The 10,419-nt window shown below is 41.2% G+C and overlaps 1 long non-coding RNA gene across 1 annotated transcript in view; it reads right to left on the minus strand.

The window, feature by feature from the left end:
- Positions 1-10,182, minus strand: part of LOC102596226 (uncharacterized) — a 13,312-nt gene extending 3,130 nt beyond the window's left edge. Inside the window, exons 1-3 of the long non-coding RNA XR_367437.2 lie at positions 9,903-10,182; positions 8,922-9,120; positions 8,689-8,796 (exon numbers count right to left, since the gene is read on the minus strand). This is a non-coding gene — a long non-coding RNA (uncharacterized lncRNA). The remainder of the gene's footprint in view (positions 1-8,688; positions 8,797-8,921; positions 9,121-9,902) is intronic.
- Positions 10,183-10,419: the final 237 nt, after the last annotated feature.

Raw genomic sequence — 10,419 nt, forward strand, 5'->3', positions numbered from 1 at the left:
TGAACGACTCAATGCAAGGTTTTTCAATAACCATAGATAGAACTCAAAACTTGGTACTCAAGAACTTCAATGACACTACTTATTTCAAGAATGCTCAACTCAGACGGTTCATGCGGAATCATAGGCATGAACAACTCAACTCATGGACTTCATGGGTAATAGGTAATAGTCCCATGATTAGGATTATAATCTCGAAAGGGTTAGAAACTCGATACTTAAGACTTAGAACTTGAAGATACTACTCCTTTCAAAGATACTAAACTAATGGAGTTCATGCGGAAGTTATGGGCATGAACGACTTGACTCAAGGGTCAAAATATCAATATGGAACTCGCGTATACGACTCTTCTCATTCTCTTACTTACTTCCTCAAAACTTAGTTCAAATCAACAGTTGATCTCAAAGGATTCATAATTGAACTCAAAGACTTTCTTGAACTCTACTCTTAACTCTCTCTTGAATGTGAATTATGAATTCAAGAGCTATGGTACATGATATGAAGGATCTAGGTGAAAGTGTAGACTCATGAATACATTCTCCTCACTCTCATGCTCACTTACTCAAGTCTTGAAACAAGTTATTAGAAGTTGTAGAAGACTCCTCAAAGGACTCAAAGGGACTTTCTCAAAAAAATGTTTGAGAGAACTCTCAAGACTTGACTCTCAACTCTACCTTGAATGTGATTTATGAATTCAAGGTTGTGACTTGTGATAGGAATGATCTCGTGATGTTTAGGAGTGTTTTTAGATAGTTAAACATGAAAAATGATCAAGAAATCACTGTCTGGAAGAAAGTTCGCGACGCGGAGATGAATTAAATATTTGGTCGCGAATTAACTTTTGAGGCAAAGAGGTCTGTGACCTCTCTGCGACGCGAAGACAAACTTTATGAAATGGGAAGGCAGGTCCGCGACGCGGAGCAAGGTGCCAGATTCGCCCGACTTTTTCCTTCTTCATTTTCTAACCCCAATTCACCTAAACTTGGTTCTTTTTCTCAATTCCTCTTTAGATTTAGATACCCAACACATGAACACAAGAACCTATTCATAAACAACTGTAAAATCGACATGATTTCATCAAGGGACTCAATAATCTCATCTAAACTCAAGAACTAAAGCCAATTTCAAGAACATCATACTTTCAACTTTCTAGAACAAACTTAACGCTGAAACTAACATGATTGACATATGGGTGAACAAACTCAACACTATGGAAGCTTACATACCTGAAAGAACCATCTTCTTGCAGCACTTGAAGGAAAATCTTGAAAGATGAACCCTAGCCTTAACGTTTCTTGATTTTCTTGAGCGTAGAATTTTGGAGTGTATAAGGGGTTTGATTTATGAAAAATTAGTTTTCTACACGTTTAGGGCAATTTAGATGACCTCCTAAGGATTTTTAGAACTAAAATACCCTTAAAGAAATAATTAAAACGAGCTGGGAGTCGAAATAATTTTTCACCTGGCAGTGAGATCTGTATTAGCTCCGTAACGCGGAGCCTTCACGGAGCTGCTGCCAGGTTTGTGTGTCGTTAGTAAATCAGCCATAACTTTTTACTCAAAGCCCAGAATTTAGCAAACTCGGTGGCGTTGGAAAGAGGACTCGAAGGGCTTTAATTTTCTATCTTGTAGATCACCTAAATCATCATGTACTAGGAGTTATGGTCGTTTGAAGTTAACTCAAATCTTAAGAAAAACTTAGGAATGACTTGAATGAACTCTCTTTAGTTCTTCTTGGAACTTAAGGTGATGCATCTAGTGACCTTAACAATCAAGAAATTTTAAATTCCTTGCAAAAATTTCACTCACTATGAAGAACGGTTCGAGTCTTAGTTCAAAAAATTTCTGGAGTGTTACAGTGGTTCCCCAACTCATTACGTGGTCCTCATAAAGTTTTTTGAGAATTTTTTTTTGTGATCCGAAGCGCCAGATCCATGGGCTATAACACACAAAAAATTGAGAAATTTGGATAATTCCTAAAATTATGGTGTGAGTATATGTGGTGGTTCCCCAACTCATTATGTGGTCCTTATAAAGTTTTTTGAGAAAAAAAATTTGGGTGCTCCGAAGCGCCAGATCCATGGACTTTAACATATGAAAAATTGAGGAATTTTGGTAATTACTAAAAAAGGGCCAAGTAGCAAATGAGTGTGAAAATATTGTGTGAGTATACGTAATGGTTCCCCTACTTAGTCCGGAGGACCTCATGAAGATTTTTGGAAAAAAAATTTGGATGCTCCGGGGCGTCAGATCAACGCGCTATAACACACGAAAAATCAAGGAATTTGCGTAATTCCCAAAATGGGGCATGTAAATGTAGAAATGAGCGTTAAAAAAAATTGTGTGAGTATACGTGATAGTTCACCAATTCATTCCAGAGGTCCTCATTAAATTTTTTGAGAATTTATTTTTAGATACTCTGGGCGCCAAAGCCATGGGCTATAACATTAGAAAATAGAGGAATTTGGGTAATTTCTAAAATGGACCTGTAAATGCGGAAATGAGCGTGAAAAAATTGGTGTGAGTATACGTGGTGGTTTCTCAACTCATTACGGAGGTCCTCATAAATTTTTTTGAGAAATTATTTGTGGGTGCTCCGAGCGTCAGATCCATTGGCTTTTTAACACACGAAAAATTGAGAAACTTGGGTAATTCCTAAAAAAGGTTCTACAATGCGTAAATAAGCGTGAAAAAAATGTGAGTATACATGATTGCTCCCCAACTCATTAAAGAGGTCCTGATACAGTTTTTGAGAAAAAATTTAGGTGTTCTGGACACCAGATCCATGGGCAACACATGAAAAATCAAGAAATTTGGGTAATTCCTAAATGGGCCAGTAAATGCATAAATGAGAGTTAAAAATGGTATGAATATACGTAGTGGTTCCCTAACTCTATACGGATCTCCACATAAAGTTTTTTGAGAATTTTTTTTTGAGTGCTTTAGGACGCCTGATCCATGGGCTATACACGCGAAAAATCGAAAAAATTGGCTAATTTCTAAAAAATGGCTTGCAAATGCAGAAATGGATGTGAAAAAAATGGTATGAGTGTGGGTGGTGGTTCCCCTACTTATTACGGAGGTCCTCATAAAATTTTTTGAGAAAAAAATTTATGTGTGCTTCGGGGCGCCAGATCCATGGGTTATAACTCACAAAAAATAGAGTAATTTGGGTAATTTCTAATAAAAGGCCAGTAAATGCGAAAATGTGCATGAAAAAAATGATATAAGTATACGTGGTGCTTCCCCAACTCATTACGGAGGTCCTCATATAGTTTTTTGAATATTATTTTTTGGTGTTGCAGGGTGCTAGATCCTTGGACTATACACATGAAAAATCGAGTAATTTGGATAATTTCTAATAAAAGGCCAGTAAATGCGAAAATCTGCATGAAAAAAATGATATAAGTATACGTGGTGCTTCCCCAACTCATTACGGAGGACCTCATATAGTTTTTTGAATATTATTTTTTGGTGTTGCAGGGTGCTAGATCCATGGACTATACACATGAAAAATCGAGTAATTTGGATAATTTCTAAAAAAAGGCCTGTACATGCGGAAATGTGCGTGAAAAAAAATGGTGTGAGTATACGTGGTGGTTCTCAAACTCATTATGAAGGTCCTCATAAAAAATTTTGAGAAAGAAAGTTTTTGTTGCTCCCGGCGTTAGATCCATGGGCTAGACACACCAAAAATCGAGAAATTTGGGTGATTCCTAAACTAGGGTCTGTAAATGTAGAAATGGGTGTGAAAACAATGGTGTGAGTATACGTGGTGGTTTTTCAACACATTACAGAGGTCTTCATTAAGTTTTCTGAGAATTTTTTTTTTGGGTGCTCAATGGCGCCAGATCTATTGGCTATTACACAAGAAAAATCAAGGAATTTGGGTAATTCCTACAAAAGGGCCTGAAAAAAAATGTAGTGAATATATGTGATGGTTCCCGAACTCATTACGAAGATTCTCATAAAGTTTTTTTGATAAAAAAATTTTTGAGTGCCGCGGGGCGCCATATCCATGGGACACACGAAAATCGAGAATTTTTGTTAATTCCCAAAAAATGGGCCTGTAAATGCGGAAATAGGCGTAAAAAAATGGTGTGAATATACTTGGTAGTGTCCCAACTCAATACGGAGGCCTTCATAAAGTTTTTTGAGAAAAAAATATTTGGTGCTCCGGGGCGCCAATTCCATAGGCTTTTAACATATGAAAAGTCGACGAATTTGGGTAATTCTAAAAAAAGGCCTATTAATGCGGAAATGAGCGTGAAAAATGGTGTAAATATACGTGGTGGTTTCTCAACTCTCTACGGATGTCTTCATAAAGTTTATAGAGAATTTTTTTTTGGGTGCTCCGGTGCCCAGATCAATGGGCATAACACACGAAAAATCGAGAAATTTGGTGTGAGTGTACGTGAAAAAAGTGGTGTGAGTGTACGTGATGATTCCCAACTTATTAAGGAGGTCCTCATAAAGTTCTTTGAGAAAAAAAAATTGAGTGCCCCGTAGTGCCAGATCCATGGGCTATTAACATATGAAAAATTGAGGAATTTGGGTAATTTCTTAAAAGGCCTGTAATGCAGCGATAAACTTGAACAAAATGATGTGAGTACATAATGTTTTTTGAGAAATTTTTTTGGAATATTCAGAGCGCTAGATCCATGGGCTATACATGAAAAATCGAATAATTTGGGTTATCTCTAAAAAAATGGCTTGTAAATGCAAAAATGAGCGTAAAAAAAAGGTGTGAGTATACGTGGTGGTTCTCGAACTCAGTATGAAAGTCTTGATAAAGTTTTTTGATAAACAAATTTGGATGCTCCGAGGCGCCAGGTCCATAGGAGCCTTGACCAGAGGACACCTGACCCGAGGACTTCTAACCCGAGAACGCCTGACCCGAGGTCGCCTGACTCGAGGACGCCTGACCTCAAACTTCTGACCCTAGAACGCCTGATCCAAGGATGCCTGACCCGAGGACTTTTGACCCGAGAACGCCTGACCTGAGGACTTCTGACCCGAGGACTTCTGATCCGAGAACGCCTGACCCAAGATCGCCTGACCCGAGGACTTCTAACCTGAGGACGCTTGACCCGATGATGCTTGACCCGAGAATGCCTAACCCGAGAAAGCCTGACCCGAGGACTTCTGACCCGAGAACGCCTGACTCGAGGACGCCTGACCCGAGAACGCCTGACTCGAGGAAGCCAGACACGAGGATTTGTGACCCGAGGACTTCTGACCCGAGAACGCCTGACCCGAGAACGCCTGACTCGATGACGCCTAACCCGAGGACTTCTGACCCGAGAACGCCTAACTCGAGGACGCCTGAACTGAGGACTTTTGATCCTAGAACACCTGAACCTAGAACGCCTGACCCTGACCTGAGAACGCTTGAACTTCTGACCCGAGGACTTCTGACCCGAGAACGCCTGACTCGAGAACGCCTGACTCGAGGAAGCCAGACACGAGGATTTGTGAACCTGCATTTTGCATGACCTGAGGATGTTTGACCTGAGAATGCCTAACCCGAGGATGCCTGATCAGACTTCTGACTCGAGAACGCCTGACCCGAGAATGCCTGACTCGAGGATGCCTGACCCGAGGACTTCTGACCCGAGGATGCCTGACCCTAGAACGCCTGACCTGAGGATGCCTGACCCGAGGACGCCTGACCCGATGACGTCTGACCTAAGAATGCTTGACCCGAGGATGTTTGACCTGAGAATGCCTAACCCGAGGATGTCTGATCAGACTTCTGACTCAAGAACGCCCGACCCGAGGACGCCTAACCTGAGGATGCCTGACCCGAGGACTTCTGAACCTAGAATGTCTGACCTAAGAATGCTTGACCCGAGGATGTTTGACCTGAGAATGCCTAACCCGAGGATGTCTGATCAGACTTCTGACTCAAGAACGCCCGACCCGAGGACGCCTAACCTGAGGATGCCTGACCCGAGGACGCCTGACCCGATGACGTCTGACCTAAGAATGCTTGACCCGAGGATGTTTGACCTGAGAATGCCTAACCCGAGGATGTCTGATCAGACTTCTGACTCAAGAACGCCCGACCCGAGGACGCCTAACCTGAGGATGCCTGACCCGAGGACTTCTGAACCTAGAATGCCTGACCCTAGAACGCCTGACCAGAGGACTTTTGACCGGAGGATTCCTGACCCTAGGATGCCTGACTCGAGGACGCCTGACCCGAGGATTTCTGACCCGAGGACTTCTGACCATAGAACGCCTGACCCGAGAACGCCTGACTCGAGGATGCCTGACCCGAGGATGTCTGACCCGATGACGTCTGACCCGAGGATGCCTGATCAGACGTCTGACTCGAGAACGCCTGACCCGAGGATGCCTGATCAGACGTCTGACTCGAGAACGCCTGACCCGAGGATGCCTGATCAGACGTCTGACTCGAGAACGCCTGACCCGAGGATGCCTGATCAGACGTCTGACTCGAGAACGCCTGACCCGAGGATGCCTGATCAGACGTCTGACTCGAGAACGCCTGACCCGAGGATGCCTGATCAGACGTCTGACTCGAGAACGCCTGACCCGAGGATGCCTGATCAGACTTCTGACTCGAAAACGCCTGACCCGAGGATGCCTGACCCGAGGACTTCTGAACCTAGAATGCCTGACCCGAGAACGCCTGACCAAAGGACTTTTGACCGGAGGATTCCTAACTCAGGAACACCTGACCCGAAGACGCCTGACTCGAGGACGCCTAACCCGAGGATTTCTGACCCGAGGACTTCTGACCCTAGAACGCCTGACCCGAGAACGCCTGACTCGAGGACGCCTAACCCGAGGATTTCTGACCCGAGGACTTCTGACCCTAGAACGCCTGACCCGAGAACGCCTGACTCGAGGACGCCTGACTCGAGGACTTCTGACCCGAGGACGCCTGACCCAAGAACGCTTGACCCGAGGACTTCTGACCCGCGGATGCCTAACCCGAGGATGCCTAACCCGAGAATGCCTGACCTGAGGACGCCTGATCCGAGGACTTCTGATTCGAGAGCGCCTGACCCCAGAATGCCTAACCCGAGAGCGCCTAACTCGAGGACACCCTGACCTGGAATGCTTGACCCGAGGACTTCTGAACCTAGAATGCCTGACTCGAGGACTTCTGACCCTAGAACGCCTGACCCAAGAATGCCTGACCCGAGGACACCTGACTCGAGAATACTCGACCCGAGGACGCCTGACCCGAGGACGCCTGACCTGAGGGCGCCTGCCTCGAGGACGCCGAACCAAAGGACGCTTGCTGCGAGGCCCCCTACCCTCGAGGCCTCGCCAACCCTCTGATTCCCCTTGAATTTTATAAATATTGACCCAGTTATTTTAATAAACTTGGAGTATTTTCATTCATTTTCTTGAATAATGAAAATACAACACTAAAATATATTCATTTGAAAGTTGATAAATGAATAATATATGTGAAATTCTTCACCTTCAGCTTTCACAGCTTCTCCATGGCTTAGTTAAACTTTAAATATTCAAACTATTTGGGTTTGTGTACAATTTAAGGATCTAGGAACATCACTAATGAGTACAACCTGGACAAAGCAATCACAGATCACTAGAAAGTTATTTTCAATTTTACATCTGCTCGTGCACTTCCCGTTGAATGTTGAACTTGTGAAAGTCAAACCCTCGTGTGAAATGGATAATAATCTCAAATACGTCCATAAAAAGATACAATCTTTCTAGCAGAAAAAATAAAAAGACACCAGTAACTAACAATATTATCTTTTTATCTTTCAAATATGTTGGAATTCTTTTTTAAAAAGTTCATCTTAGCTTGTTTATGTTGTATTGTTGTTATCTGGCAGATTGAGTACTTACTCTTTGTATTCTTTTTGTTCCTCATCATTTACAGATTTTTCAGAATGATCTGATCATTTTGCTTCCGAATTAGCTTACAAACAAAATTTGATAACAAATAAAAAAGTAGAAAAATAATAATTTAAACCTAGATTAATAAACTATGAAAGACTTTTAAACAATGCGATCTGCTATCGAGTTCTCTAAGGTTAGGATTGAGTCGCTCCTCTGTATCAACTGTGATCATGGTGATCTAATAAAGCGAAAACCATAAAATTTTACTATAGAGAAAGAAATCAAGCACTCACTTAAATGTCTATGGATCATAGTTTTTATTAGATTTTTTTTGTATCTCAGAACTGTACCATACCATCTAAAAGAAATTTATAATTATTTTAAGACAAAAGAAGCTAAGAAACCACATTGCATGACAATTGCAAACAAAATCATTCAAGCATTATGTTGATGTTCATAGTGTCAGTCATATTGCCCAAATTTTCATCTGAGATAAAGTTAACTCTATGTGATGTATTGTTTACGAGTTGAAAGCATTCAAGCACTATAATGACAGCCTCAGAGTATCAGCCATATTCCCCAAACTTTCATCTTTCAAGTATTATGTTGACATCCCCATATTGCCCGAACTTTCATCTGATAAATCTCAAGCACTATAGACAGTGATAATATTGTTTCTGTTTGACTTATAGGTCACCAATTCGAGTTGTGGATGGCATTATTAGACTATCTACATCAGCCTCCTTGAGGTGCGATATATAACATAACAAATTAAGAAGAAGCATAGACCACTCAATATAATGTATAAAAAGAGAGAACCAACAAAAATATTGACTTACTTTCTCTCTGAACCTCTAATGCAAGATGGAAATTTGTTGCGTGTCACAGCCAATCCATGAAACAATAACATATTCGTTATATGCACATACAACTTTCTTTTTTGGACCCTGTGAACAAAATAATACCATATATATAAAACACTTGAGCTATAAACTACTAATCCATATGAAAAAACAAAATTAAGAAGAAGCAAAGATCGTCCAAATGTTACAAGCTTTAACCACAAAATTACCTTATTGCGGCACTGCTGTCATGCAAGCATGGCAGTCATTTGAGCACGAATCAAAGTAGAAGTATAGATCATGTCGATAGGTTATATTGCTAATTCGTTTTCCAGCTTCAACGGCAGCTTCCACACCCTTTGTAGTCAAAGGCACGTCTACACAACCAGTGGACAAGATTTTTTCATTCTAGGATAAAAGCAGCTTCACCTAAAGGGAAAAAGAGTAAGATTGGAATCAGATGTGGTGCCGCAGAGTAGCTTAAAACAATTATATAATTTATCCCATGAAAATCATTTCTGAGGAGGGGAACAATTACTTCTTAATGTTATGACGAAATAAATGATCACAGATTCTTCTTGTCTTATGTTGTGTTTATGATTATTTTGAAAATAACAGTTCAAGAATTGGACTATCATACTTGTTTTCTTATTCGCTGGTGGTGGCACTTGATGGTACTGAAGCTTCATCAGTAACCATAGCCTGAGAAGCAGAGGCTTGAATTATACAAATACCTCTCTTTCTATAACAAAACTTCCTCCTCTCAACAATCCCACATCAACCTTGAAACCTTGGACACGTATCTAAAGGAAACATGCCCATAATCAGGCAACAATCCAGAGTTACCATTATTTCTACAAGACTGAAGAGTCCCAACCGATTGGTATAGTGTCGTTGCAGCCATTCTGAGATCGGAGAAATCATAATTTTCCGATCGAAAGACGCATTTCAACTAGTTAAGATGGAACAACTACAATATCTCGAGATGAACTCGAAACACACACAACATATGACAACAATATGAAATAATGGGAACACTTTTGAAACAGGTACAAACACTAAACATGGAAATCAACACAGAATGGCTAACAAGGAAATCAAAGAGGTATAGTTACAAAGCCAATTGTATCAACCATTTTGAATCAACGATTATTAAAACACTCCTAGAACAATCCACACATTAGGAACAACAGGGACATGAATTAAATTACCTTCTGAAGGGAACGAACTTGGAGCAGCGACTTCACCACAACAAGCGGGGAGCTTCAACGAATTCCGATTTCCGAAATCAAGGTCTAAAAAGAAATTGATGGATTCTTTCTTTGATTTTAGCTTTTGTATTCACTTTTTCGTAATCCCTTGATTGATGGAGGACTGGAGACGGGCTTATATATAGAGAGAGAGCAAATAGGACTGATTTTTGGGGAAGAATAGATGAAATTCAAAAAAAAAATCAAGTAGCCGTTGCGGACGATTGAAGGGAGCCGTTGATTCAAGACGAGGAAGACAAGCGTAGGGGTCACTGGTATAGACGTTGCATGTATGTATTGTTGGTTGAGGGCTGAGATAGTGGGCTGGGCTGTTGGTGTTGGTGTTGGGAATGGAAATTGAGGTTTGTTTGGTGATGAACATATGGGCTGAAATATGGCCCAATTTTAGTTTAAAAGTTGGATGAAAAAGGGTTTTGAAAAAATTAAAAAAGAATGTAGTCAATTGTGAATTCGATCA

This window comes from Solanum tuberosum, unplaced genomic scaffold, assembly GCF_000226075.1.
Source record: "Solanum tuberosum cultivar DM 1-3 516 R44 unplaced genomic scaffold, SolTub_3.0 scf00106, whole genome shotgun sequence".
In the NCBI taxonomy this organism is placed as follows: Eukaryota; Viridiplantae; Streptophyta; class Magnoliopsida; order Solanales; family Solanaceae; genus Solanum; species Solanum tuberosum.